Here is a 25,656-nt window from a genome sequence, read left to right as displayed (position 1 = left end):
TAACATAGAGGTACCACTGTACTTGCAAAACCACACAAACAACCATTCACACTCACATTCCATGACTACAGAGTGTTTTGAGTTTTTAGTCATCCTTCAATGCACGCTTTTGTATCATGGGAGGAAGAGGGGAAAACCCACACAAGCCCGGGGAGAATTTACTTTTACAATTTGTGAAAAAGTTTAGTGTGTGAGGCTTATCAGCACAAAATATCAAATTGGTGTTAATCCATCATTTGTCATTTAGGTTAAGACTGAGGGTTTCAGCCAGCGTGAACACAGCCAATCAGAGTGGCTGCTGTCAGTCCCATTAAATTGGCTAATGTCACATGGAGCCATCTACAGTAATATTTATGACGTGATCTTAGCATGACTGAAGCATTGTCACTGGTTTGGCTATTTCACGGTTTCCAGTACAGTTGGGCATTGAGCATCAATGGGACCCGGTTCTAACACGCCGGTTTTCCTGGAACCGTTTGAATTTTTAAATTTCGATTCCATGTTTCGATGCCTTGACCGCCGAGCGGGGAAAAAATGCTGCCGAAAACCACGGAGAAGAAGCCACAAGAAGCGTGTGTTTGTGCATTGTAACTTGATTGCAACCATGACAAGGTGCGGCGGCGCTCAAAAGTTTGGCTTAACTTTACAAAAACAACAAAAATGACCATTCAGCTCGGAGCAACATTTGCAACACAGCTATATAATGCAAAGGTGGCTGCACGACCAATTATGCACGACCGGCTTCATGGAATGAATGAATGAATGAAATGTTTATTGTCATCGTCATCGGTATCATTGACAGTTACAAAATGTGGAATAATTATATATAGCCTAAGTGCCAAATGCAAAGCTAGCTGAGTGCTGTGCTTCGTAGTTGACACGCTGCGTCGTAAGTAAAAAAATACATTATGTCTGTCTTCTACTGTCCCTGTGACCCCACCCCGAATTGCGCAGAGATGATGGATGGAATAGTATGAGAATAAATCATATTATTACGTCAGGCTATGGTCGATATCACATGTAAATAGGACTAGATGCGAAATGACAGACTTGACGGCATTAGAACTTATAAAGAGAACTGATATTGTCACAACATAAACATTGCATGTGTCTGTAAACAAAACAGAATCGGTTTTACAAATAAGGAAACCTAATTATTTTGCCTCATACAGTATACATCAAATCATAATCAATAGAAGAATTTATACTAATGCTTCGTTGTAGCTGGGTACATGTATGGAAAAAGAATATAAGTAAATATTCTCTCCGTGAGCTTCTGAAAAATAATCATCTATGTGAAAGTACACTCCTGTGGAAAGAAACCTCATCACATTCGAGTTCAAAGACTGATATTTATTAGGGGTATAACGGTACATGCGTTTGTATTGAACCGTTTCGGTACGGGGTGCTCATTTCGGAACGGAGGCATACCGAACGAGTTTCTTACGTAATGTAAAGTGCTGTCAAATTTAGCGTGTTAGCGGGCGGTAATTAATTTTTTTAATTAATCACGTTAAAATATTTGACGCTTTTAACGCAAGCGCAAAATGACCCGCTCATGCATCCCATAATCCCACTGTTACGTCCCACAGACGCCTCGCTAAGGGCGTAACATAAAACGAGCCACACACACACAAGTTGCAAGTGGACACAAATTTATTCACACAAGTCGAACTCGCAATGAACAAAATATACAAAATGCAGAAGAAGCTGGCTTCAGCGTAAGCCCAGGCCAAAACAACAAACAAAATGAAACAACACTTAACCCCACCCACTAAGTAAACCCTGATCAGGGAAAGGAAATAAAAAAAAGACAGCCACTACCCTAGCTTCTACACTAAACAAAATGGGTTGAACGAAAACGGCAGTTTACCTCTACTGCTGTGGTGCTCTTATTTACAGTGGTAAACAAAAACGATCCAATAACGAATGAACACAAAATACCTCATTGAAAAAGCGAAAGGAACAAAATAGCAATCAAATGCACAGGTGAATGAATGGCGAGCAAACAGCTGGCGAGGAGGTAGGCAGCACGTATGCTGTCAAATGCGAACTCTCAGAGTGTTGACTGTAAAATGACGAGCGGTTAGTTACTTTTGTTAATGCTGCCTTTATTTGGTTAACATGACTCAGGCAAAATACAACACACACGCGGGGATATGAGCTCAAACTACCTTGTATCGGCTTAGCTGCCGTAAAGCAAGTGTCGTTATTGCCGCAAATGTAAACAAAGCGCTGCACAATGGATACATGACAGACAGCGGCTAGTTTTTGAAGTTGCCACCGTTCCTCGGGTGGCCCATCAGCGGCGGCGACGTCGTCTGCCCGTCCGGCGTCAATCAGAGTAAGTCACGTTGGGAGGGGAGGCAGCCAGCTGGCGGACGTGACGATCAGCTGACTGACAGTCTCAAAAAAGATAACAATTAAACGGCCAGGGCCGTCGCACCACTCAGAAGTGCAGTGAGCAGCGTGGGTAACGGTTAAATGTAAACATGGAAGAAAAGAAAAGCAGGTTGGCCCTCTGGGTGGGGAATTCAAATGAAAAAAGAATATAGATGGAACAACTCTCAGAAAATGTAAATAAATTGGTTTGCCTCAGCGACTGGCTAGAGGATGAGTAGGGAAGAGGGCCACATTTATGTGTACACTACACACACTTTGCACACATTATAAATAATACTGTTTTTGTTACTGTTTTAAGGCTCTGTTGTGTGTTTGTTTTTGCAGAGAAAAAGAAAATGTCTTCAACAGAAAGAATGTTAATGTTAATGCCATCTTGTGGTTTTATTGTTATAATCAACAAATACAGTACTTATGTACAGTATGTTGAATGTATATATATCAGTCTTGTGTCTTATCTTTCCATTCGAAAATAATTTACAGAAAAATATGGCATATTTTAGAGATGGTTTGCATTGCGATTAATTACGATTAATTAATTTTTAAGCTGTGATTAACTCAATTAAAATTTTTAATCATTTGACAGCCCTTACCTAATCCTTACTTTTCGAGGCTGTGATAATAAAGTTAATATGAGAAACTTGAAACTGATCTGTGTTGCAACTGTTCAATTTTGCACATCAGATATTTTTTTAAAGAAAAAGTCTTAGCCAATGTCATTTATTTTTATTTTGTTTTTCAAAATATCTACATTTCAGAATATTGTATTTTCTATTTTTGAGCAGAATTCTAGCTTTGTATAGGCTAATGTTCCTATTGTTGAAAGCACAAAAATGTGTAATAAACAACGAGCACATTTATTTTTTGCATTTTGTTTTCTTACTGTACCGAAAATGAACCGAACCGTGACCTCAAAACAGAGGTACGTACCATACCAAAATTTTTGTGTACCGTTACACCCCTAATATTTATATATAAGTTAAAAATAACCCTGTGAGAAGTTCATATAATTCATAAATTTCATACTAATTGTATTAAAAATAAATAGTAATAATGGTAAGTTTTTAATCTATATAAATAATAATAATCATAATAAATAATAACATCAATATAACCTAACAAAATTTTAAACTATAGGATTTTTTTTTTTTTTTTTTTTTTTTTTTTTTTGACCCTGCCTTTTAAAAGAATCGGAATGAGAATCGTTTGGAAACGGAACTGAAACATGGAACCGGAGTCGGAACCGGAATCATTCAATTTCAAACGATGCCCAACCCTACTTACCAGATGGGAAAGACAGTTTCCAGTCAAATCACATCGTAAAACCACCCCTAATTACAGTACAGCCTCAATTTCAACGTAAGACCATATGCAACTCAATCTATATTTTGATATCATTACCAGGAAAAAAAATCAAGAGTTCGAGACACATTGTCAAGAAGTCATTGCCGTTTTCCCAATAAGCATCATGGGGGATGTAGTTCTTCCCAGAAAAAGTTAAAACTACAGTGATCCCTCGCTACTTCACTCTTCAAACTTCACTCCCCCAGTCCATCACAGATCTTTTTTTTTTTTAAATACAGTATTTTGTGTTAAGGTATATGCATGTATACATGTACAAATCAGTGTTTTCCTTCATATATAACCCATTTATATCATAATTATTACATTTGCAGTGCTAAAAAAACAATTCATTAAAATATACATAGGACTATACAAATATAAGTGATTTTTTTTCTGGTTTTTGTTTTGTTTTGTTTTAATTATACTTTGGGGGGAAAATGGGGGGAAAAATATATGTATCTTTTTCCAATGCTATTAAATCTGAATACAGTGATCGCTTGCTACTTCGCGCTTCAAACTTCACGCTCTTCAGTCCAGGTGACTTTTTTTTCCAAATAAAAAAAAAAAAAACTGGATTTTCTTTAAAAACGTTAAGATATAGACCCTACTCACCTACGTCACAAAATGGGCGTGTCGCTGTTTCCGGCCGCCATATTGTACCTCTTTTTCAGACCTATTCTCATTGTTTTCTATTAGTCGAGCAAGTTATAGAGCAATTCATGGAAGCCCCGGTGTTATCTGACGCTGTAAACTCATTGGATCCGTTGCATAAAAGGCGTTACGTGGAAAAGCTTCAGTTTATCCATTCGCCAGATCCGTATTTGATGCCTAAATCGATGTTTTTCGACCCGCTGGCTTCGCCTGACATCTGATACCCACACAAAATCAGCCTATTCTCACGAAAGTTTGAAAAACTTTAAGAGCTTGGAGGCTTATAAATGCTACGTTGCTGGTTAGGTGAAACACGTCCTCGTACACGAAAATTCGGCAGGAATCTTGTGCTCGGAAGGTGAGTTACGAAATTTTCAATTGAAAATCTTTTGTTCTTGCTAACATCCACTGTCAAGTCTAATGTATTTCATGTCATTTGTCAATGGAGCTAGGGCTTTTAATGTTTATATGGTTTAGCGATAGCACTAACTACATACATACGTGTATGTTGTCGGCGATTAGCCTAGCAATGATCTTAATTGTGGTTGTCAGCCCGAAACCCTCTAAATATATATTAAATGCATCTTACCAGATATAAAATGACTACTACATAATCTGTGGTAGTCGTTTGGAGCCCAGTTGTCTCGTCGAATTGCAGCAGTCAATCGCGGCCTCCTCTTCGTGTCTCTCGGAATACGGTAAAAATTCAAGTCTCTCCGTCTATCTTCTCTGTTTTTGCAACCGACCGCCACACACGACTTCACCATTTTGAGTATTAATGTTGACGAGCAGTAAAACGTGCAATAATAGGAAGAATTTACGAAGCGCTAATGCATTTCTATGGCGAGTATGCGGACATCATGGCGCGGGGGCGTGGCTGTGACGTCACGTGAGTAGGGTCTATATGCATGTACTGTATACATGTACAAATCATTTTAAATCATATTAAAATAAAATTATTAAAATATACATATGACGGAAGTTGAAGTTCCTCTCTAAGACCCTCTCCTGGTGGAAGAAAAATTTTGAGTAGGAGGGCATTTAAAAAAAAAAATTTAACCCCTAAATCTTAACTCGAGGTGAGAGGATGAGAGAGCAGAATTAAAGCGGCATGATTTAAATGAGATATTATCACGTACTTACCTTATTTCGATCCAAAAACTCCGTGTAGCATGTATAAACGAGTGTCAAGACACAGCTGTGAATGGGCACGGATGGACTTTTGGGGGATTTTATGGGTGAAACACGGTTATATAACAAGGGTCGCTATGCAGAAATCGTAGACATCAAGGAGTGGTCGAGATTTTCTTTTTCAAATATTTACCCGTTTAGACGTTTTTTTGTTTTTTTCTCTCTCTCTGTTTGGATCGATTATTTATCATGTAAATATCAGGGAAAATGCGACAGTAACAAAAAAATACAATTAAGCTATAGTTATGAGGTAGATTTCCATGACCTATTTACAGACACATTTTTGTTGTTTAGAAGTTTAAAACATGCGAGTGAATAATTTTTTTTTTTTTCAACTAAATATTACACATCAATTAATGATTCAAAGCTAAAATGTTAGACATTTCAAATAATAAATATAATTACCTACTTTTTATGGCTGGGTTGAAAGAAAAGCGGTTGCGCAGTGTCTGTAAAAGGTGGTCTCCAGGGTAAAATGGACAAATTAAATATAGTTCGGGGGCTTAGCGAGCCATGAAACTGCTATGGCAGGGTATAGACATATTGTTCTACCAAACACAACAGTTCTTATGGCTTAAAATACAGCAGTTTATTTTAAAGAGGAGTGCAAGAGCAGAAAGTGCTTTGTCAGCCTTGTCTGTGTTTTCCACCATGTTTTTTTTTTTTTTTTTTTTTTTTTTTTTAATTTAATTATACATTGGGGGGGAAAAAAATCTTTCCAATGCTGTTAAATCTGAATAAATACATTGAACACACAAAAAACCTCCCTACCATAAAAAATACCTCGCGGATTTTCAGTTTTCGCGGGGGGGTCCCATTAACCGCAAAAAACGAGGGATCAATATATTGTACTATCTTCATTTCCATTAATACAATATTTAACCATACATTCATTCATCGTTAAACATAAAAAATACTCGTAAGTCAATAGAAATCACTGACTCGAAGTAAAACTTTTGACAATATTTTCCAGAGCCGATTTGAAGTGCATTCTGGAAATATACTGTATATATATTAGACCTGAAACGAATACTCGAGCAACTCGAGTAACTCGACTTTAAAAAGTGATCGGAGTAATTTTATTCACCTCAAGGAATCGTTTAATTTTGCCAGCTCTAAGCATCACGTTTTGCCCGGACTACTTTTAATGTGGGACAACGCGAAGACGTCACGTGCGTAGCGGAAGAAGCAATTAAAAAAAAAAAAAAAAAAAAAAAAACTTACTGCAGCCGACAGCCGCTACAAACCACGCCGACATTGCTAAAAACTACGCCCGCATGATGCTAATGTGGTAGCAGGTAGTGTTCGATGCGTCTCATAGATATCGCATGCATTAAGGACAAGATGCGAAATGACAGACTTGCCCGCGTCTGGGCAGCGTTAGTAAACAGCCGCCATCTTTAAGCAGTACACTTCTCAGGGCTAATAAATATAACGTTACTGTCACTCGCTCACCTAACGTTAGCCCTTCGGAGGGCTAGGTTTCTATTGATTATGACCACTGTCGATGCGTGGCTAACATGTCTTACATACAGGCTTTATTTAATCTGTAAAAACAGCGCTGTCGAGTGATGAGGGTGTAAAATTAAAACATAATAAAGCTAACTGTCAGTTTTAGCTCAGCAGTCATTGCTGAATAAAACACCAAGTAGCACTGGTACCTAATGTGCTCCAATACAGCAGGTATCATACATTTATTTTGAACACTGCAAAATCTCAAAATCCTATCAGTACTTACAGTTTAGACTAACTTAAAACTTAACTAGAACTTAAAAATAGCTTGACACAAATGGAAATTCAATTGAAACACGTGGGAAAAACACGTAGCTTTCAAGTGATGTGTGTTATCAAGTGTAATTACATTTTTAGGTAAGAAATATGTATTTTTTATAAGATCTAGAAGTTTTCTGAGTGAAAGCAGTGATTTTTTTTTTTTTCTAGTCACATCTGAAATGCAAATGTTGGCTGTTTTCAACAATGTACATCGAAAATAAAGATATTGATTGACTGATAATGGTTCAATATTGGAACAAATGTCTTTTTTTCTCATGTATATTTATAATTGTTCTTAACCTAAGAACAAATGTTTTATCCGATTACTCGATTAATCGATAGAATTTTCAGTGTATATATATATATATATATATATATATATATATATTTTTTTTTTTTTTTTTTTTTTTTTAAATATTTCGACTGTTTTAAAAAGCACAAGGAAATCCACCTGTCACTAGGACACTATTCAAAACACCCCAGAGTATGCAAGAATACAATCACAAAAAAATACTGTTCCTAAAAACATTTTAATACATCATTTTTGGAATTATTGTTGAATTTGACTGTGTTCAAATCAGAAATAACATGCAACTGCATGTTCCCCACGCGCTGTGATGTGGTAAAATTCCAGATATAGTTAGAGCAAATTGGATGCTCCTGTGAGAAAGAAATGTATCTCAACTTCATGATGTAAACATACAAGTTTAGCTGTTAAACTAATCAAAACGGTTCCTTCTATAAATACCAGAATTTGTCAAAAGTTGCCCCCCACCTAATACATTTTTCTCCCGCCCGAGCATTTGAAAATAGCCCAGTTGGGCAGAAACCTACCCAATCTGGTAACATGCAATGTAAATGGGCACCTTGATTAATGTCGCAACTTAAATATGTCTGCGGGCTTTATGTATCTATCCGCATTCCTGATCGTTCATGTTTCGTACGCTGGGGTACAGCTGCACCATCACAAAAATAGAGCCCTGGGCACGGGTGTTTTATAGTAAAAGGATTTGTGATGGCAACCATTTGACTACAGGAGACACATCAATAGTGTACATTTCTGTTGAAAATGGGTCTTTTAAAAAATCAATTTTTAGCTATAATACTGAACTTCAACTTTTTGTTGAAAGGAAAAGGTGAGTTTGTCCTAAAATCACAACTATTGAAAATGCATCTTTAATCTCAAAATATAATACTGTATGTACGATTACATATTCCAAGAAAAAAGTAATCAGTTATGGATTGGTTCTAGGCAAATTTAAATAGGCAACAGTTATTATTGAACTGTGAGTATAATCACCTGATTAATTGCGATTGATCGCACATATCTTATGCTAAAAATCACAATTAGAATTTTTAATTGTTGCCCAAAGAAGAGATTTTTTAGAGGGGTTTAACGAGGGCCCATACATGTGCGCCAAGGACCAGTAAAGAGTACAGTATTATTTAACATAGTTCCTTATTTGATATTAATCTGGTTATTTATATACACGTATATCAATGTATGTATACATTTTTATTGTTGTTATGGCATTCCTTCGCAGACAAGAGAGAATCCTTATTCTATGTTCATCATTCTAGCAACTGTTTCCCATTGTTGTATATTGCTGTTCAATTTATTTGTCCGCTTTGAAGATATTTTCTTTAATGTTATAGGTTCAGTGATTAGATTTAGCCATTGGCTCGTGTTAACATTTTGCATGTTTTTCCGATTTAGCAATATTGTTTTTTTGGCTTTTTTGGTTTACATTGCCGAAAAGCATGCAAGTATGTATCTGGAGTGTCTTCGTTACAGTTTGTATATTTATCGGATTGGGAAAACTCCATTTTGTACATATTAGACTGTTGTATGCTATGCCATCCGTGCAGTATTTTAAACGGTATAAGTTGAAGATTGGCAGCACGGTGGCAGAGTCGTTAGCACATTTGCCTCACAGTTCTGAGATCAAGGGTTCCAGCCATGATTGTTGTTCAGTGTTAAGATGTAACCACTTAATGAGGTATTATATTTGATTTGCTAGATAATAGAGTTGGAAGTTAGGGGCATCTAAGCCCCCCTCTAATTTGTTTCTCTGCAGGTTGGAGAGGCTAATTCTGTTTTTCTTGTTCTTCGAAGTCGAATTTTGTTACAGCCGAGTCTCGGTCTTGAAACCATTTTTGACAGGGTTGAAAGGGAATCGTTGAAAACAAATAATCTATTGTGGTAATATTGTCGTCTTTACTGTCGCTATCCGGTATGTCAAAGTATCCTTGAGCAAAACACTCAATGCTGCGTTGCTCTTGATTTTGTAGGTGAATGAGGCGACAATGTCAAGAGTGCTTTGAGTACATTCAAGACAGAAAAACGCTTTACATGTGAAAGTCCATTCATCATTTATTATTTAATGAGGATAACTGCTTAGATTTCCTGTTACCACATCGCCCAAATTCTGTGATAATGCTCTAGTTGCGGAGTCAGAGAATCAGAGATGTCTATTGTTTGTTTTAAATGTTTCCAATGCACCTGCCTGTTTGTGTCCAGCAAATTACCACTACCAGAATCATCTTTTTTTGGCAAAGCATGTTTAACACACATAAGGAATTTGTCACCAATAGTTTGAGACAACTACTAAAAGAAACCAGTCCCTATAACAAAAAGTAAATTAATGAACAATGACAGAGGTACATACTGTATGATAGTCATTGAGTGCTTTGAAGTTACCAGTAGTGTGGAATACTGATCAGCAACTGAAGCTACAATGATGAATGCTGTAATATTGTCAAAACAGATGTGCAAAATTAACAAAATGCCATGATAGATTATAATTTCACTGTTTAAAAGGTTACAATTCCATATGGATTTTGTGTGTATGCAGTGATCCCTCGTTTTTCGCGGTCAATGGGGACCAGCCTCCACGCAAAAATCGAAAATCCGCGAAGTAAAGGCGGAGTTTATTTCCTGGTTTTGCAGACTTATCGTCTTAACAACTGTACTAAGTGGGGGCAGAGATTTTGCGAAACGTCAAGTGCCATTTTTAGTTAGATTTTCATTGTCTTTTGGAAGGAGAAAATGAAAATAGAGCTGATGTTGGCCTCATACTCAGGGGCGAAAGTGGTTGGAATTTCTTGCCGGAACTCCCTGTCAAGAAGGTCACCACGGAGCCAGAATTTTTTTTTTTTTTTTTTTTTTTTTTTTTTTTTTTTTAGGGAGGGGGGGTGTTAAACCTCCTCAAACCATTGAAATGCAGAGAAAACTGTTTTTGGCACAGTTGTTCCTATACCACATACAAACAAAAAACATTTTCATTCAAAATACCGTAATATAACTAACATGCAGTACAGGCCAAAAGACACGCATCACAAATGAAGGTCCCTACCCCACTGATAAAGCAATAAATTTCACTAACCAACCCTGAAAAGGCATATCTGTGAAGTCAAATACCATTCTAGGTAACTCCCTCTTGAAGCTCACCAAGAGAATAGCAAGAGTGTACAAAAAGTAATCGGAGCAAAAGGAGGCTACTTAGAAGATACAACAATATTATACATGTTTTAGTTATTTCACCTCTTTTTACTAAGTACATAGTTCCACACATGTTCATTCATACTTCTTTTACGTTCAGTGAGAATTTACAATGAAACTTGATGAGTCTAAATAAATGATGGACAGTAGATCAAATAAACAAGCCTCTTCAACTCTTCCCTTTCTCGTAAAGAGATGGTCAATTTTCTGATGCATTTCTCCTTTTTATTGCATCAATTCACCAAGTGTTTTTTTTTTTTTTTTTTTAACAGTGTTCTGTCCTCACTAAACGTGAATTTGTTTAGGTTGACGGACAGCAAAACGAGGCAATAGTGGATTTTTTAATTTGAAGCTTTTACTTCTTCACTTTTGATGAATCATAAAGCTGCAACACATGTTCAAAATGACACACATATTAACAATAAACATTTTACACAAAATAATTGATGATCATACGTTCCTCCAGTACGATCAATATGTAAATTTAGTAAATCAATTCAGCCCAGTCTGCATAATAAAGTCCGCTAGCTTAGATGCTACGAATACTAACGTATTCACACTTCTCTCATAGCAAATCGCTAAACATAACAAAGCAAACAGTATCTCCAAACTTACTACCATTGCCAACACCAACATACACCAACTGAAACAACCTACAGCTTCAAGTGGGCCGAACCAGAGTAAGTAGCTGTCCCTTAGCCATGTCAGAAACATCTGCTTCTCAGTCATTAAAGCCAAGAGTTCAGACACACCCAACTCCGCCACCAGAGGGCATCATTTGACAAAGTACAATACTTTAAACAAACCATCACACATAGGATTTTGATCGTTGCCGTCATATTTTCGGGATCAAAGTACTGTCGGAACGGCGTTCCGGGTCGAAAACTCATGCCGGTACGGAGATCCGGCTCGTTCCGGTCCACTTTCTCCCCTGCTCATACTTCATGTCCTGAGAGACTGTAATTTCCCAGATCTCTAATTATTATCTAACTATTTGTTCGGTAGACAAACGGCAGGGATTCAAGTATTGTTCCCATGCCACTCTTTAGTTGGGCCAGCATGAGGAAATTCCAAGGACTTCATGACAGCGGATGTCAGAGCAATAGGCCTGTCATCATTTTGCCCAGATATTGCATGATTTGCCTTTTAAACATTCTGGGAAGTTACACTGTTTTAAAGTGCCTATGACAGCAAAAAGCATGTTTATTTCATATTTCACATGGTATTTTATGTATTTATGTAATGAGAATTCATGTAGATAACTTTGTGCTGATAGTAAAAAAAGTCATTGCTTAAAATAAATAAATGAACATTGTAAGCAGTAACTCACAATGTTACTCATTACTTGAGTACTCTTTTTACCAAATACGTTTTTACCTGTACTTGAGTACATTTTTGGATGACTACTTTTACTTGAGTAATATTGTTTTGAAGTAACGTTACTATTACTTGAGTAAAATTATTGGCTACTTTACCCACCTCTGCATAAAACGCCAGAATATTTTTTAACTCTTCTTTTCACTTTGCATCATTAATTTCAAGAAAAAGTTATTCTCATCATAATAAAACATATTCTCGTGAAATTTATATATGTAAGGTTGCTTATTGGTTGTATTTTCTTTCTTTTTTTATTTATTTTTTTTTTTTTATTACAAATTGTATTTTCGAGAAAAAAAAAAAAATCAAATAAAATGAGTGGAGGGAGCGCTTGCTTTCTTAGTTCCTAAAATCATATATTCAGTTCAATCACACAGAGCACATAGACACAGTAAAGTAGTGTACATACACAAACACACACACCGTGCTGTGAGTTGTTGTAAGAGCCTTTACAGCCTTTCCTGGCCTATGCTTTAAGCACTGACCTGATTCCTCCACAGTCTTTAAAGTATCCTCTTGAGACACACTCTGTCCTCGTGCCAAGTTTTATCCTTATCCTGTCACTCTGACTGACCAGAAATACTATACTGTACTACATACAACACCACCCCACTAGTCTCGTATTTAATTAATCCCTCGCTGAAGCATCTATTTGAACCTATTTTGTGCAATGTATGTTTAAATTCTATTCGTTTTGTAGGCAAAATGTTTTAAAAATATTGTACTCATTTACATTTTAGCCATGTAAAGACGTTGCGTTTTTTTTGTGAACTGAATATGAGCGCCTCACATGGGAGCAAGAGTGAGGTCATGCTCAGCTTTTACGAGCAGTTGCCAAGTTGTGATTTAAATAAATATTAAGAGAAAACAACGAAAGCCTAACATCGTTATTTGGGATGTTATAATCGTTGCTCAATTGCGCACTCATCACTTGGAAAATAACAAATAGAAACATGGTGTGGCATTACGTTTATTTCCTGGAAGTGCAAACCACAGCCAGGGGGACATGTGCATAACAGCGGCCAAGAAAGGTTAAGCCTCTTAGGGCAGCCGATCATGAGTCTCGATCTCCTGGAAATGGCGACAATTTGACAGGCGAAAAAGTCATAAAAGTCAAACCGACGTAATTTGGGGTGCCACACAGTTCACTTCTGTGGTTTCATTTTCCCCTACGCATTTTTTATATACTCCTGTTCACTCGGCATTGAGTTGGGAGGGGCCAGTCCCACTGCTGGCTAAGCGGAGACTTAGCATGCGAGGTGCGGTCTATAACGTTCATCTCCATACAATCCAATGACGGGATGACGACCAATGGGCAATGAATTGAAGCTTATTATTGCGACGTACGTTTGAAGTGACCAAAATCAATGGGTGAATGCACCATCAGCTCATCACAGCTCGTTCATGTCAAACAAGCCGGCCGATTTCACATTTAAGATGACGGGTTGGCGGAGAGCCAGATGCACTCATCAAAAGAGCCAGATATGGCTCGCGAGACATAGGTTCGCGACCCCTGGGTTAACCTGCCTTATTCAGCTGCTGCAATTTAATTTTCCTGTTAATACTCTCAGCAACATGTTACAGATATGGAAACCATCACTAAAAGGCTCAAGATAACAACTGTGCCACCATGTACTCTCGTACATCATCTGGAACCATTCAGAATCATTATTTATCTAATACAGAGATGGGCAAACTATTCCAAAAAGGGACGCTGTGGGTACAGATTTTCGTTCCAACCCATCAAGAGGACACCTTTTCACCCATCTGGTGTCTTACAAGTGCAATTAGTTGATTTCCATCTGGTGCTTCTTGTTTCCACCGAAATCTCATTGGTTAATCTGTCTGCTTTGGGTCGGTGAGAACAAAGACCAGGACTCTTGAGGTCTAGTTTGCCTGCAACAATGAAAACGTTCAAATATGTCTTATTTACTACGAAGTGATGCTTATTATTCTTAGATGTGTCCCGAGCCATTCTCGGAAGATCATAATTAAAAGTACAACACTTAAAGCAACAATAGGTAACTTTTCAACCCTTATAAAATATTTTCATAACATTTGTGATGATACTGACATCTGACACTGACAACTAGTTGAATAACACCTCTTTTAATATCTTGAGTGGGTCTGTATCGCTTTCACCGGTACTAATTAACTTTGAGGAGGGTGGTAGGAAACCTGCCACACAAAAAAAACTACAAATGTGCTGACTGCTTTACGGCATTCATCACTTCCCCTTTTGCCCATTTGTTATAAAGACAGAAGTCAATGCGAATTCGACAAAGATGGCGTGCAACAAGAGAGACAAAACGTTTTGTCCAAAGAGACAAAAAAAAAGGAAGGCTATTAGGATAAAAGGACACTCAAGAATAAACTTTCGGCTTCACTCGCTGGTGTAACCCATCCCCCTTCAACCTGGGGGGGTTTGCTGCGTTGGTGGAATACAGTACAAAAACAAACATTTTTTTTTTTTTTAAACATTGTCATATGCTATTGTTTAGCCACAACTGGATTCATTACCTCATTACTATTCATCCTTCACACCGCCACTGGAAACAGAATTCTCATTTAATCCATCTGCATGCGACTGGGAGATCAGGATTTTCTGACACTCTGCGCTGGTCCTCACGGGAAACGCAGTTTTCCTTAAGGCAAAACATTACCGCTTTTGTCTGCTTGCTAAAATCCACCAAAACTGAAAAGTTACTTAGTGTTGCTTTAAAAGTATAAATATATCTAAAGACTAGGGGTGTCAAATGATTAAAATTTTTAATCGAGTTAATTACATCTTAAAAAATAATTAATCGTAATTAATCGCAATTAATCGCAATTCAAACCATCTACAAAATATGCCATATTTTTCTGTAAATTATTGTTGGAATGGAAAGATAAGACACAAGGCGGATATATACATACAACATACTGGACATAACTACTGTATTTGTTTATTGTAACAATCCACAAATGGCATTATTAACATTCTTTCTGTTAAAGTGATCCACAGATAGACAAATGTTATAGTTACAAGTTATAGTAATTATATATTAAAACCCCTCTTCATGTTTTTGTTTTAATAAATTTTGTAAAATGTTCAATCAAAAGTAGAGTTAATATAATAAGAAGAAGAATAAAAATAACAATAATAAGAATAGAGTGACCAAAGTCTGATTAAGTTTTACGTGTATTTTCCATAGCTATTTTGATATGGAATGCCACTTCATTTTGCATTGTTGTTTAACTGTGAGAATAGGGCCTCATTACTATAGACTGAAGTGCTTTTCTTTTTGTGAACATTATTTTTTTTGAGAGAGATAGGAATATTATTTTTGTTGTGCTTTCACTAAATGATACTTATGTTTGTTGTGAAGGAGAAGCTTATGCCAATAAACGGCGCGGTCCAAAGAACGCCTGTGTCCACTCGCCTTTATAAAATACATATCTCTGTACATATCTTACCCAAAATACAACAAGAGACACATAATTGCCACTATAAGAAAGAAAACTTACCGAAATATGTGTGGAGCACAAATAGCAATTTGCATTGCATTGTGCATACAGCATAAACATCTCACAACTACTAATTCTCCCACATTTAGAAGAAATAACATTAGTATGGAACGGCGATGCCCCCAAGCGGCCGGTGGCATTCTCTTCACTCTTAATGTCCATAAATGGCCTCATTGTAATCTGTTTAAGGCAATGTGCGAGCTGATCATTCAGTGCATGCGTTAATTGCGTCAAATATTTTAACGTGATTAATTTTAAAAATTAATTAACGCCTGTTAACGCGATAATTTTGACAGCCCAACTAAAGACATTTGAAAATAACATACAGAAAATAAGTAGATTAGTAAAAAAACGCCAGTTATTAGTGTACGACATATACAGTGTATCACAAAAGTGAGTACTCCCCTCGCATTTCTGCAGATATTTAAGTATATCTTTTCATGGGACAACACTGACGAAATGACTCTTTGACACAATGAAAAGTAGTCTGTGTGCAATTTATATAATAGATTTCATTTATTCACCCCTCGAAATATAGCCATTAATATCTAGACCCCTGGCAACAAAAGTAAGTACACCCCTTAGAAACTACGTACATCCCTAAATGTCCAAATTGACAAGAAAGCCCGCAAACAGTTTGCTGAAGACATGTTAACAAAGCACATGGATTACTTGAACCATGTCCTATGGTCAGATGAGACGGGCGGGCTTTCTTGTGTACCGTCTTCAGAAGAGGCTTCCTCCTGGGGTGACAGCCATGCACACCAATTTGATGTAGAGTGCGGCATCTGATCTGAGCTCTAACAGGCTGCCCCCCTCACCTCTTCAATCTCTGCAACAATGCTAACAGCACTCCTGTAACGAGTCACATGACATTTTGGAGGGAAAATGACAAGCAGTACTCAATTTGGACATTTAGGGATGTACGTAGTTCCCATGCGATGTACTCACTTTTGTTGCCAGGGGATTAGATATTAATGAGTTATTTTGAGGGGAAAATAAATGAACTCTATTATGTAAGCTGCACACAGACTACTTTTCATTGTGTCAGAGTGTCATTTTGTCAGTGTTGTCCCATGAAAAGATATACTTAAATATCTGCAGAAATGTGAGCGGTGTGCTCACTTTTGTGATACACTGTAGAGGTTAGAAGGTGCGTTTGAATATTAGCATCACAATTAATTTATAAGCTTTTTCTGCTTCATTTATAATTTGGGAGAGGGACTCTTATCGTGGCTCTATGAACAAGCCAGTTTGTCCATCTGGAAACATTGTCTGGTGCAGCAAAATGTGGCTTTTAAGTCCATTTGCTGAAGTTAATGTAATCTTCCAAATTGTACATTTTTGCAAAAAGCCTGAGGCGTGCGCACGTCTGCACCACTTTCATCTTTTCGTTTTATGCCTGCACACAGCTGAGACGGAGTTCAGGTACACTGGATGATAGCGTCATTCACGTTCCTTAAATGTCCCTGAGCTACCAAGTCACTGACATCGAAGCGAATAATCGCTTGTGCATATTTACCCAAATGCTTTAGGCACTTTCGACGTGTACTAACATTTAAAACGATGAGTGAGCCCAGCTGGAGGGGGTGCTTCAAGGAAGATTAGTTTTTGGGTTTTTTTGGTCGTTTTTTTAGCTAGTTAGCGGAATAATTTAATCCAATTTAGGGCTGCTGCTATCGATTATTTAATTAATCGATTAATTTATTAACTAGTTTGTTCGAATAATCGAGTAATCCGATTAGGAACATTGAATGCGATGCAGAAGAATTTAAAGGCTTGCTAGAATTACACTTAACATAAGTTAAGGTGACAATTGTTATTATTGTTACATCGCCAAAAAATCGCCAGCTTCGTCAGGTTTGTAATCGTTTATTTCTGAACTTGTGCAGCACAACATGCCTACTGTCCGCCGCAGCTGAACATGCATAGTGAAAATAAAAAGTCCTCTCTCAGAGCTCTGTCAAGTAGGGGTGGTAACTCACGATATGATATGATATGATATGATATGATATGATATGATATGATATGATATGATATATGATACAAAGCCCACGATAACGATAATCTCACGATATGGCGATACAACAATTATCGATACATTGGAGAGGAAATCATTCTACATAACAACTAATAAACAGAAAAAAAAGCTATTTTAATCCTTGTGCTGTGAATTGGAATGCGTTTATCACGAGATGACGTGCAATCCGTTTGAGCTGAGATTCCTCCCACTTCAAACGAATTGGACGTCTATAGTGGTCAAGAGCAACCAATGAGTTTAATTTGGGTGCATTTCAGGCCTGTTGCCGTTGATTTTTGGTCACTTCGTATTGCTTTTGTGGCATTTATGCATCACCTCCAGTTTTTGTAATCTGAAGATTCCCTAAAATGAATGAAAAGGGACCTGTAAGTGCCCCAACAATATATCGATTCTTGGCAAGCGCATATGGATAACCTTTTTGGATACAAAGTATCATGATATATCACCATTTCGATTTATTGTCACACCCCTACTGTCAAGTCAGCCACGCGGTGCGTTCAAGTACACCACGCAAAATACAATCACCACATTACACCCGATCCGTTATATTTTTACAGGTATTATTATCGTTATTACTATTTTTATATTATCAATTCAATTATTATTTATATATTTCTTTGTTTTAGCTGTGTGTAGTTGCTATTTTCAATAGCATCAGCAGCATTTATTAAGGATTTAGAGTAGGTTTTCCGGTTGTGGAACGAATTAATGGAATTACAATATATTCTTATGGGAAAATCCTGCTCGACATACGACCATTTTGACTTACAAACAAGGTCCTGGAACGAATTAACTTCGGGTGTAGAGGTACCGCTGTGCATGTTTTTGGGTAGATATTTTGAGATTTAGGGGGTACTTCGGTGTACTTAAAGGGTTAATTCCGACTTGCACGGAAATTCGGGTTTCGTCACCAGCGTAGGTACGGAACTTGTTCGTAACCCAGGGACTACATACTGTAAATATACTGTATGTGTGTATATGCATGCACGTATATGTAAATGTATATATATTTATATATATATATTAGTGCTGACAGGCAATTAAACATTTTTTAACTAATTAATTACAGGATTTGTAATAAATTAATCAAATTAACAATGTAGATAAATGCGCTACGCTAGCACCACCCCCGCTCGGGTTTTAAGTTTTACAGAAAAAAAATAATAATGCTCCATAAGTTCTACATGGGCCCAAGGTTGACAGGTATGTGATACATGTGACATGTGTTACAAAAGGTACAAATCACCACACTCCTACTTATTGTCCCGTGACCAAGGTGGGCCACCCAGGAAAGAAATACCAGGGCCATTTTTGTGGTTCCAGTCCACTCCTGCGTCACCGTCATGAAAAAAAAATATTCATCAACGAAATATTTTGTTATTGTTATCGTTAACAAAATAACAAGAACACTGGTGTACAGCATAATTTCCATATTTATTATTTTACACCCGCACTGTAATTGTGGAGATCTGAGAAATGATAATAGCCTCATTATAATATACTGTAAATCTACACAATTGGACCTACCTATCATTGTTTTTTCTTATTTTAAGTGTAGCGGTATGACAAAATTTTGGGGTCCTTCCTTTGTTGCATCATATACATACCTGTCAAGTTGTACAGTTTCGGCATAATTTGTACTAGTGAGCACTGATTTTTAAATGTGTACGCCGTACATTCAAAATCTGTACGTTTTTTGTGCATTACGTTTTTATTCCTCCGTTTGGATTTTGTCACCGTTTCGGCAATGAGACAATGTGCATTACAATGCATACTTCTGCATAAAATCACCATCAAATGTGATCTGATCTTTGTCAAAATCACACAGATGAAAATGCAGTGTCTGCCTGAACTAAAACCACCCAAACATTTATAGGTTTTCATAATGGTTTTCAAGTGAACCCGCTGCCTAAGAAGACTTAAAGAGCCATTGAAACCAATTTTTACCAAACATTTTAAGTCTGGTGTGTGCCCAATCACTGATGAGTGGTTTAAAGCTGCCCTGCCCACTATAAAACACACATCTGGTAAGAAATGTCTTGATGAGAAGCACTGTCTGATGTGCATCATGGCTCGGTCAAAAGGGCTGTCTGAAGACCCGCGATCAAGGATTGTCGATTTATATAAAGCTGGGAAAGGATACAAAACCATCTCTAAAAGTCTGGATGTTCATCAATCGACAGTCAGAGAAGTTGTCTACAAATGGAGAGACAATGCGGTTTACTATGCGTTACTACGTTGGTTGAATGACGCGAGAAAAGTCAGAGACACAGAAAGAGGAGAGCGGGAGTGGGAAGGAGGGAAGAGTGCTGTGACGCTGTTGCAAATGCGATACTAGGCTAGGTGGCTCCAATATTTCCTGACTGTAGCTGACAGCCTACAATCTACGCCCACTTGATGCTACACTAGATATCACATGCGTATAGAACTATATGCGAAATGACAGACTCGGCGGCGTTGGTAAACAGCCGCCATTTTAAAGCAGTAGACTTCTCAAAAAGGCTCTGTTGTAGTGAACCTACCTAGCGAACCTAAGTACTTTCTGTCTAAAATACTCCTACAGTACACCGACAAAATCTTGACTTGAATCGATCTTTAAATGATTAAACCCTTTTAAAACTTTGACATGTCGAAAGTAGACAGAAGGGAAGTAATGCAAAAACGAAAGCAATTTTAACAACTTTAACGGTTGATTAACAACATTAAATGTCTTCCAAACATAGCAAAGGTTACTGGGTTTTTTTTTTTTTTTTTGTTGTATTTTATTTTTTTGAAAAATGAAAAAAAAAGAAAGGTAACACCAGTTACTTTGCCAAGTAACTAATTACTCTTACATTCAGGTAACTGAGTTACTAACTCAGTTACTTTTGGGAGAAGTAATCTGTAACTGTAATTAATTACTTTTTTAAAGTAAGATTAAAAACACTGGTCATAAAGATAAAGTCTGCAGAATGAAAAGTGACGAAAGTGGAGATTTTATTCTGCCAATTTGTTGCCGAACACAATTTGCCCGCAACTATTGCTGGTCACTTCTCAGAATTAGCAAAAGAAATGTTCCCTGACTCAAAGATTGCATCGGTAAGTAAGTTTTATCAGTTGACCTTTTTAATTTGTAATTGGACGCACTAACAAACTACTTCAAGTCAAACTAAATTGCGAGCTGAAGTGCCATGAAGTGCAGCCATCAAAATACATTAAATTGCCAAAAGTGCTACATACAATTTTAACAAAAGTCACTGTTCAATTTTAATAATTGTGATGTAGCTGAAGATATTAATTGTTCTTTGATGGCAGCAGGTTATATGTGACAATAATACAATATTACCAATAAATTCATATTATTTTAAAAATTGAATTTTATTTTTGCACGCTATATAAATTGTTGTAAGATTAGTCACCAATTTGTAAGGGCATACGTCACTATTTGTAAGATTATCAACGGCCTCGGGTTGGCAGGTATGCATGTATTGCTCTGGCAGCAAAAAATGAACCAGTCTTTTGTGCAATGTTGTCAATGAATGACTTCATGCACATTAACAAAAATGTTCTGGCCTCTATATCGGCAACAGATGCCAACCTTTGTCAAAGTTCGAAGGGGCAACCGTCCACAACAGTCTTCTCACTTGGCTGAAGACAAATGACAGTCAGAGGAACCCAGCGATGACAGGAAGAGGATTTACGTGCAAACTGTTCCCACTGTGGCGCACCAGCTCCTTACCCTTTATCAGTGCGCCATCGATGCCTCCCTTGTTGACTTCCTCTCTGCACCCAGATCAAATTTCCTCAACTTCCTGCAGCCAATTGATGAACATAAATAAAAAGAGGCTGTTGGCAAGCAAGAATGAGAGCAACTGCAGTGTTAAATTGATATAATAGAAACAGCTAGTATGCTTTGTTCTGTGTTTTGATCATATTGATAAATAAGGCAAGTGTTAAGGAGTTGCATACATCAAAAACTATGCCTTGTTCACCCCGTTTGTTTAATTGTTAGTGGATGAGTGCTTGACTTTACACGATCATATTTACCTAGTTAGTTACTCAATGACATTCTGTCTTTATCAGAGGTCGATAGAGTAGCCAAAAAATGTATCCAAAAGTACTGTTACTTAAAAATAATATTACTCAAGTAAAACTAAAACTACTGATCCAAAAAATGAAAAGAATACTCAAGTAACTGCTGACACTGCTTCTCAGCACAACGTCATCTATATGAACTTTTATGAACCTGTTACATGATCATTTCAGGCCAAATTAATAGACAAAAATCATTGAAATTAGACAAGGAAAATTAAACATCAGCCGTCAAAAGAGAATGAGTACCCTCTAGTGGAGAAAAAACATAATACCGACTATGAAATTAAAACGATTATATCTCCAGTTTTCAGTGCTCCATCGGTGTCAAATAAAAACCAAGAGAGCAAGTGAAATCTGCGCTTTAGAGTAATGTTGACTCCATGTCAAATAGATTAATTTTTACGGCTCTTTGAAGACGCCTGTGATTGAACAGAATGACATAATCACAGGACTTCGGACTGCAAGCTGTCATGTTGTCATGTGACTGTATTATTATGTCTAATTGGAATAGAGGAGTCATGTGATTATTTTGCGACGTCTCATATGGTGAAACCATATGGGTAGAGACAATGTGGGCACCTCTGTAGAATAGAAAGAGAATAAAGAGTAGAAAATGTAGAATGAATAGTACAAATGTAAGGACCCTCGGGTGGCCCAAAGGAGCGAAGAAGAGTTGCATTTTTTCTTCACAAATCTACTCAAGTAAGAGCATTTAACATGGTAAAGCTATGCATAAAAGTAAATTTTTCCTCAAAAGGTTAGTCAAATAAATGTAACGGAGAAAAATGTAACACGTTACTACCAACCTAATTAGAAGATACAGTACAACAGATTCATTGAAGTCTCTAAATAGATGACTCACCTGACTTCTTTGCAGGGGAACGATTCATTGTGTCATCTCTGTTTCGCCTGAGGTTAGCTGGGATCGGCTTCCCTGAACAGAAACGTAAAAGAAGAAAAATATATACAGTGGTATGAAAAAGTATCTGAACCTTTTGGAATTTCTCACATTTCTGCATAAAATCACCACCAAATGTCTGACCTTTGTCAAAATTACACAGATGAAAAAACAGTGTCTACTTTAACTAAAACCACCCAAAAATGTATAGGTTTTCATACTTTAATGAGGATAGCATGCAAACAATGACAGAGGGGGAAAAAAGAAGTAAGTGAACCATCACATTTAATATTTTGTGCCTCCCGTTGGCAGCAATAACTTCAACCAGACGCTTCCTGTAGCTGCAGATCAGTCTGGCAAATCGATCAGGACTAATCTTGGCCCATTCTTCTCTACAAAACTGCTGTAGTTCAGTCAGATTCCTGGGATGTCTGGCATGATTCACTGTCTTTAGGTCATTCCGCAGCATCTCAATGGGGTTTAAGTCCGGGCTTTTATTTAGCCACTCCACAACGTGTATTTTGTTCTTCTGAAACCATTCTGAAGTTTATTTACTTCTGTGTTTTGGATCATTGTCTTGTTGCAGCACCCATCATCTTTTTAGCTTCAACTGTCTCACAGATGGCCTCAGGTTTTCCTGTAAAACATCCTGATAAACTTTTGAATTCATTTTTCCATAAATGATTGCAAGCTGTCCAGGCAGCGAGGCAGCAAAACAGCCCCAAATCATGATGCTCCCTCCACCATGCTTCACGGTGGGGATGAGGTGTTGATGTTGGTGAGCTGTTCCATTTTTTCCTCCACACTTGACATAGTGTGTTGCTCCCAAATAATTCAACTTTGGTTTCATCAGGCCACAAAATATTTTGCCAAAACTTCTGTGGAGTATCCAAGTGCCTTTTTGCAAACATTAAACGGGCAACAATGTTGTTTTCAACAGCAGTGGCTTCCTCCGTGGAGTCCTTACATGAACACCATTCTTGGTGATAGTTTTACATGTTGTTGATGTGTGCACAGTGATATTGTACTGTGTCAGTGATTTCTTAAAGTCTTTAGCAGACACTGTAGGGTTCTTTTTTTTAACCGAGTATTCTGCGCTGAACTCTTCTTCGTGTCGGCGCGTCATGTTTGGTGGACGGCCACTCCATAGGAGAGAAGCATGAGTGCCAAACTCTCTCCATTTGTAGACAACTTCTCTGACTGCCGTTTGATGAACATCTAGACTTTTAGAGACTGTTTTGTATCCTTTCCCAGCTTTATACAAATCAACAATCGTTGATCGCAGGTCTTCAGACAGCTCTTTTGACCGAGCCATGATGCACATCAGACAGTGCTTCTCATCAAGACAATTCTTACCAGGTGTGTGTTTTATAGTGGGCAGGGCAGCTTTAAACCACTCATCAGTGATTGGGCACACACCTGACTTAAATTGTTTGGTAAAAATTGGTTTCAATTGCTCTTCAAATCTCCTTAGGCAGAGGGTTCACATACTTATTTTCCCCCTTTTGTCATTGTTTGCATGCTATCCTCATTAAAATATGAAAACCTATAAATGTTTGGGTGGTTTTAGTTAAAGCAGACACTGTTTTTACATCTGTGTGAGTTTGACAAAGATCAGATCACATTTGATGGTGATTATTTATGCAGAAATGTGAGAAATTCCAAAAAGATTCATATATTTTTCTGTACCCCTGTAACTGAGTAATCAAATATCGTATCCAGACAGAACATTTCAGTATCAGTACAATTCAATATTTTTAACAACCCTAATAAACACATACACCTTATGGACCTGTAAAATCCACACATAAGACAGACTGGACTATAAGTCGCAGGGTTCAGACCGGAGGGAAAGAGTAGCGGATTATAGTCCGAATATTACAATAAATCTTCCATCAATTGTACTGTTCAAACTTTTATAACGATTGGAGATTTTTAATGCACAGTGCCAAAATGTCCGTCTCCCATCTTTGTCATTTTCATATACTGTACTAGAGATGCCGATCGATCGGGTCCGATCACGTCATTTTCAAAGTATCGGAATCGGCAAAAAAATATCGGACATTTTTTAATATATACAGTATATATATATATATATTTTTTTTTTTTTTAATATTGTTTTCTAATTGTATTTAGCGTTACAGACATAATATGTTACACTCATGCAGAGTCTTTAGTTTAGGCTTAAGGTAGGGTTATCAAATTTATCCCGATAGCGGCGGTTATTAATTTTTTTAAAAATGTATCACGTTAAAATATTTAATTCAATTAATGCATGCGCTGCACCACCCACTCACGCATTGTCGTGCTCAATCTGTAATGGCGCCGTTTTACCTATAGAGAGAGCTAAAAGGCAGCGTAAAATGAGTAAAGTGAATTTTGGCAGCCTTAGGAGCCTTTTTTTAATTGGCTAAAGCCTTACAGTCCCTCTCCCTACGATTAGAAGTATCGTGGGAAACAATGTGGGGAAGCAAGGTAGCAATTGATCTTTTTCTTAACACCCTATGTTATTTCCCAACGCAGAGAAGATGTATCAATTGGTAGCACTACGCACAGTCATGGTTGCTAAAGGCGTGTTACATCCACCCATTATGCATTTGGGCATGGCTACAGTATCATTTACTGAAAACTCAACAAATACACTAGATGGCAATATTTAGTCACAATATACAAAGTCACAAGTCTTTCTATCCGTGGATCCCTCTCACAGAAAGAATGTTAATAATGTAAAGGCCATCTTGAGGATTTATTGTCATAATAAACAAATACAGTACTTATGTACTGTATGTTGAATGTATATATTCGTCCGAGTTTTATTCATTATTTATTTTTTTCTTAATGCATTGCCAAAATGTATATGATCGGGAAAAATTATCAGGAATGATTGGAATTGAATCA

General features: G+C 37.2%; 1 protein-coding gene across 5 annotated transcripts in view; it reads left to right on the top strand.

Moving 5' to 3' along the window:
* LOC130926713 (diacylglycerol kinase beta) overlaps positions 1–25,656 on the top strand; it is a 273,453-nt gene that overhangs the window by 204,853 nt on the left and 42,944 nt on the right. The gene's annotated exons all lie outside the window — the stretch shown is intronic.

This window comes from Corythoichthys intestinalis, chromosome 12 (assembly GCF_030265065.1).
Source record: "Corythoichthys intestinalis isolate RoL2023-P3 chromosome 12, ASM3026506v1, whole genome shotgun sequence".
NCBI lineage: Eukaryota > Metazoa > Chordata > Actinopteri > Syngnathiformes > Syngnathidae > Corythoichthys > Corythoichthys intestinalis.
The sequence above is the reverse complement of the archived record's forward strand: the minus strand, read 5'-3'. Positions and strand labels throughout refer to the sequence as shown.